This window comes from Gossypium arboreum, chromosome 8 (genome assembly GCF_025698485.1).
Source record: "Gossypium arboreum isolate Shixiya-1 chromosome 8, ASM2569848v2, whole genome shotgun sequence".
In the NCBI taxonomy this organism is placed as follows: domain Eukaryota; kingdom Viridiplantae; phylum Streptophyta; class Magnoliopsida; order Malvales; family Malvaceae; genus Gossypium; species Gossypium arboreum.
This window is the reverse complement of record NC_069077.1, coordinates 132,766,119-132,772,435: the sequence shown is the minus strand read 5'-3', so window position 1 is coordinate 132,772,435 and position 6,317 is coordinate 132,766,119.

Below are 6,317 nucleotides of genomic sequence, written 5' to 3'. Positions count from 1 at the left end.
GAAACAAAGTAAGCTTATAGCTTAGTAAGTAAGTATGTAAATACTAATTAAAGAATCTAACATATTTACACAACAATTCAAGTTTATCTACTTTAACTTCACTATTCATTCCACTTTGATTTAGCTGTCTCTACTGCATCATATTCACTAAATAAATCATAACTCGGGTTACAAAACTCGAAATTCAAATCCGTAAAATTTCCTGAATCTAGACTCATAAATCTTTTTGCTAATTTTTTCTATAATTTTGGTTCAGCCGATTAGTACAGTTTATTAGTTAAAATTTCCCTGTTACACAGCTCGACTGATCTGACCTCTGTTCACTACGAATTGAATATCTCTCAGTACACAATTCAAACAACCCTGAAGTCTGTTTCATTTAAAACTAGTCTCAATAAGGAATTTAGGCATGTAAACTATATTTCTTAATTTTCTTTGTACAATTTTAATGATTTTTCAAAGTTGGAACAGGGGATCACGTATTCATCCTGAGCAAGTCACATACAATTGTAAATATCTCAAAATATAGAATTCCTTTGCTTGATCTGTTTCTTTTATATGAAAGTAGACTCATTAAGCTTTAATTTTACATCTCATTCAACCTCTAATTATATTCCTCCTATTTTGGTGATTTTTCAAAATCACGTCACTGATACCATTTAAAAACAGTTTTAATGCTAGTTTCACTCTTTCACACATTCTTTATGCTAACCTCATTTTATCTTATATATGTATATACCACAAATCATTTTCACCACATTTCATTCACCATAAGTGTAGGTCCAAACCACAATATCACCACAAAACCATCCCGTTGAACAATTCGGATCAATCCTCGATATTTAATGGTTTCAGCACACAGCTCCACCATCATACTTCGTTTAGTTCGGCTCTCTTGTACACATGGTGAACACTTAGTACCACTCATGCGACCTAACCGATTTGTCTCGTAGCTCTCTTGTCTACATGGTGTCCTTCACTTGGAATCACGCATGCGACCTAGCTACATTTATCTTTCACGTAGCTCTCTTGTCTACATGGTGTCCTTCACTTGGAATCACGCATGCACCTAGCTACATTTATCTTTCACGTAGCTCTCTTGTCTACATGGGATACATCTCGTATCACACATGTGACCTAGCTACTACTGGGTGTCTCGTAGCTTTCTTGTACACATGATGTGCACTCAGCATCATACATGTGACCTAGCTACGCTCCTCTATTTCATTCGATCTCTCGATTGTTCAACCGGATCTCTCTCTATATTTATTTCCATTCTTCCAATAGTCGATTTACATTTTAACATCAGCTAGTATGTTTATATAATAGGCTGAAATATAAGAATGTACATGAAATTATTGTAATATTTACATACAAACTTACCTTGGTGCAAAATATGGAAATTTTGCAATTTAGTCCAAAACTTTTTCCTTCCCCGCTCGAGATCAATTCGCGTCTTTCTTGATTATGGAGCTTGAAAATTGAAGAAACCCTAGCTATGGAGAGAGGAGAATTCGGCAGCAACTAAGGAGGATGATGATCAATTTTGTGTTATTTTTCCCATTTTATTTCATTTAATATCCAAATGACCAAAATGCCCTCCTTACTAAACTTTCAAAAATTCCTTCCATGTCCTAATTTTGTCCATGAATTTAAAATTGGTCAAATTGCTATTTAAGACCTCCTAATTAATATTCCAAAACAATTTCATACTAAAACTTCCGGGATGTAAATTTTGCAACTTATTCGATTTAGTCCCTATTTTCAATTTAAGCACTTTAGGCATAGAATTTCATCACGAAATTTTCACAAAATCATGCAATCATATCATAAACCCCAAAATAATCATAAAACAATTATTTCTATCTCGGATTTGTGGTCATGAAACCACTATTCGATTAGGCCCTAATTCGGGTTGTCACAATTCTCCCCCTTTTGAGATTTTCGTCCTCGAAAATCTTACCGAAAGAGGTTTGGGTCTGTTTCCTCATAGCTTCTTCAGGTTCCCACGTAGCCTCTTCTATCCCATGTCCGTGCCACAATACTTTCACTAAAGCTATACTTTTATTTCTTAACTGTTTAACCTCTCGAGCCAAAATCTTTATTGGTTCCTCCTCATAGGTCATATCCGATCGAATCTCAATTTCGTTGGAGAAATCACATGTGAAGGATCGAACGATAACGTCGCAACATTGATACATGAAACACGTTATGAATTCTTTCTAACTCTGCTTAGAAGGCCAACCGATATGCCATCGGTCCAATTCTCTCAAGAATCTCAATGCGGCCCAATAAAACGCGGACTCAACTTGCCTTTCCGACTAAATCTCGAATCTTTTTCCATGGTGACACCTTCAAGAACACTTTATCACCCACGAAATTCAATCTCTTTTCTTTTAAATCAGCATATGACTTTTGTCGATCCGAAGCGACTTTTAAGCAATTCAATTACTTTTATTTTCTCTTGGTTTCTTTAACTAGATCAACTCCATGAATCTGCTTTCTCACTAAGCTCGGTCCAATACAAAGGAGTCCGACACTTACGACCATACAAAGCTTCAGACGGTGCCATTTGTATACTTGATTGATAACTGTTATTGTAGGCAAACTCAATCAAAGATAGATATTTCTCCCAACTACCTCCAAATTCTAAAACACAAGATCTAAGCATATCTTGAGTACACGGATTACTCTTTCTGTTTGACCATCTGTTTGTGGATGAAATGCGGTACTAAAGTTCAATTTTGTACCCAAAGCTTCTTGTAACTTTTTCCAAAATCTTGAGGTAAATCTTGGATCTCTATCTAATATTATAGACATAGGTACTCCGTGCAACTTCACAATTTCAGCAACATATAATTCGCTAATTTATCAAGTGAGTAATCGATGCGTCTTGGTATAAAGTGGGCTGACTTTGTTAATCTATCAACCACTACCCAAACAAAGATCCTTCTTTTAGGAGTTAAAGGCAAACCGGTTACAAAATCCATGGTAATCTTGTCCCATTTCCACTCGAGCACCATTACCGGTTGAAGTAATCCGAAGGCACTTGATGTTCAAATTTTACTTGTTGATGATCAAACACTTGGTTACAAATTCGAAATGTCCCTTTTCATACCGCCACCAATACAACTTCTTTAAATCATTATACATTTTGTGCTACCAGATGAACGATAAATGACCATTGTGCGCCTCATGTAATATTTTCGAATCAATTTATCGTTTTCGACACATATCCTGTCTCGAAACATCAAACAATCATCCGATCTAACTCGAAAATCGAGTCGTAACTCGATTCGCATTGAGTTCTCTTGATCCGCAACTCACTATCATTCTTTTGAGCATCACAAATCAATCGGAGAAATAACGGTTTAGCTCTCATTTCGCTAAGATTGACCCATCATCGACAATGCTAACCCGTGTTCATGGCTCTCAAAGTAAAAAGAAATTTTCGCTCAAGGCGTCAAGAACTACATTTGCTTTTCCGGATGATAATCAATCACTAGATCATAATCCTTTAATAATTCAAGCCATCTTATTGTCGCAGATTCAGATCCTTTTGATTCATCAAGTACTTCAAACTTTTGTGATCGGTAAAAATTCGGCATTTTTCACCGTACAAATAATGTCGCCAAATCTTCAAGGCAAAAATAACGTGCCGCCCAAATCATGTGTAGGATAGTTCTTCTCATGCGGTTTTAACTGTCTCAAGCATAAGCTACCACTTTACCCTCTTGCATCAACACACATCCAAGGCACATCAATGATGCATCACTATAAATTACTGAACTCCTTCCCGACTCAGTCAGTACTAAAATTGGTGCTTCATCAATCGTGCTTTCAACTTTTCAAAACTTTGTTGACATTTATCAGTCCATTCAAACTTAACATTCTTTTGCAACAACTTAGTCATAGGAGAGGCAATCATCGAAAATCCTTCAACAAAACGTCTATAATACCGGCTAAGCCTAAAAGCTTCTAACCTCGGATACATTCTTGGCGGTTTCCAATCAATGATCGCAGAAATCTTACTTGGATCCACCGAATACCATCACCGAGACTATATGCCCCAAAATCCGACTTCACGAAGCCGAACTCACTTTTACTAAACTTGGCAAGCAGTTTCTTTTCTCTCAAGATTTGCAATATAGTTCTTAAGTGTTCGGCATGTTCGACTCATCTCGAGAATAAATTAAAATGTCATCTATAAACACTACTACAAACTTATCCAAATATGGCCTAAGATCCGATTCATTAAGTCCATAAATATAGTGGAGCATTTGTTAAGCGAAAGGCATCACAAGAAACTCATAATGTCCATACCTTGTCCTAAAGGCGCTTTTCAGACATCGACTCCTTAACTCTCGGTTGGTAGTAACCGGACCTCAAATCAATCTTTGAAAACACTGTGGCCCCTTTAACCGATCGAATAAATCATCAATCCTCGGCAATGGGTACTTGTTCTTTATAGTCACCTTATTAAGTCGACGGTAATCAATGCAAAGTCTCATTGAACCATCCTTCTTCTTCGAATAATACAGAGCACCCGGGGAGAGAAACTCGGTCTCACAAATCCTTGTCCATTAACTCCCGCAATCGAGCCTTCAATTCTTTTAATTCATCGGAGCCATTCTATATGGAGCAATCGAGATCGGTGCGAAGGTTCGGCAAAAAATCAATAGCAAAATCTATCTCTATTCGGAGGCAACCCAGCAATTCCTCCGAAATACATCTGAAACTCACAGACTATCGGCCTGATTCAAATTTCGGTTAGGGGCAACTCAATATTCATTACATAAGCGGATAAGCTTCACACCCTTTTCTCATGTATTTACATGCGGACATGTGCGAAATCACCATAGGCAATTTATTTGATTCATCTGTTTCAACCCACGAATTTCTCCATTTTCACATTTCAACTCTAGTGTCTTTTGTTTACAATCTACCTTAGCATCATACAATGTTAACCATCCATTCCCAAGATAACGTCAAACTCACCAAATGGTAACAACATCAAGTTGGTCAAAAAAGTGACCTTGAATCATTAATGGGCAATTCTTGCAAACCTTGTCAACTAGCACATATTGGCCTAAGGGTTCGACACTTTAATCGTAAACTCAAGAAATTCAACAGCAACTTTTTATTGGATACTAAATTCATGCAAATATAGGAATGAGTGGACCCGGATCAATCAATGCAATAACAATAGTATTATAGAGAAAATGTACCAAGAATGACATCGGAGATGATGCATCTTCTCGCACGTATAGCATAAGCTCTAGCAGGTGCTCTAGCTTCGATCTTGCCGTTAAATCTTTCATCACGCTTTACTACTAGTCCCACCTCCAGATTTCTCGTGGTCTACCTCTACTAGCGGTGGTATTCAGTCTAGCACTTTGAAATCTTTCTTCTTTAATTTTCTCCGGACAATCTCTAATAAAATGCTCACAAGAACCACACCTGAAACAAGCTCGCTCGGTCCCCCAACACTCACCATAATGTTGCCTGCCGCATTGCTGACACTCGGGCTTTCTAGGTCGCACATTACCCACACTTGCCATCGAAGTAGCTTGAGCTTTAGACCCCGAATATGCTCTACCACGATCTCTGTGTGAATCCCCAATTGAAACTGTCATTCGAGGGTTTGTCTCTTTGGACCTCTTTGGTTGAGATTGAAATGGCTTGCTTATCTGTCTTTTTCTGACGTCTCGGGCCTCAATAGCAGCTTTTCTTCTTTATTTGTTCAATTCTTCGGCTTTAAGAGCTGTGTGTGCTGAAAAACTTTGCAATTCAAAGATAAAGTTAATGATTTAAAGTGTTAGAAATTAAAAATAAAGAAATCAAAATATGTTAGTGCTCGGGTTGCCTCCCAAGAAGCACTTATTTATAGTCTAAGCTCGACTTACCTCTCCGGTTGAAAAGTCATGATGGTTCAAGGAGTTCGTACTCCTCGTTCCTGTTATCAGTCCTGACAAAATAAGGTTTTAATCGGGTGTTGTTTACCTTAAAAGAGCCGAACTTGGGATGACTCACCTCTACTGTACCGAATGGAAAAATACTGAGTACCGTATGGAAAAATACTGAGTACCGTAAGAGGGATTTCCTCATTCGGTGTGGTAGTGACAATGTGGGGATCTGCGGCGTCTAGTAATGTAATACCCCAAAAATTTTTACAGTAAAATATTATCTGTGATATAGTAAAATAAGGAAATAAAGTGACAAAAAGGGAATTTTTGAGTTATGTCAATATTGGGAAGTATATTATGATTTATTAATTCAAGAAAGGACTAAATTACAAAGATGAGAAAAGTCTTGTT